Source organism: Calidris pugnax, unplaced genomic scaffold (genome assembly GCF_001431845.1).
Source record: "Calidris pugnax isolate Ruff unplaced genomic scaffold, ASM143184v1 scaffold15, whole genome shotgun sequence".
Lineage (NCBI taxonomy): Eukaryota > Metazoa > Chordata > Aves > Charadriiformes > Scolopacidae > Calidris > Calidris pugnax.
In genome coordinates, this window is record NW_015090774.1 from 3,193,130 (window position 1) to 3,193,430 (window position 301).

The window sequence follows — 301 nt, forward strand, 5'->3', positions numbered from 1 at the left end:
GGTTGGGAACTACTGGTTATTTCACAGCAGTTGCTGCTCTTGTGCCCGGAGTGCCCCGGGTGCGGCCCCTGGGGCAGAGGACGTCGTTTTTCCGATGTTCTGGGAGGGGACGGACCAGGGGGAGTGAGGGGGGGCGATACCCCTTGCGGGGCGGGGGGACAAGCAGGGCACTGGATCACGGCAGCAGTTCTCGGCGGGGGGAAAGAAGGGAGGAGGTGGAGAAATCGGAGACGCCCCATTAAAAAAAATATTAATAAAAATATTATAATAATTTTTAAATAAAAGGCGGGGCAGGGAGGGG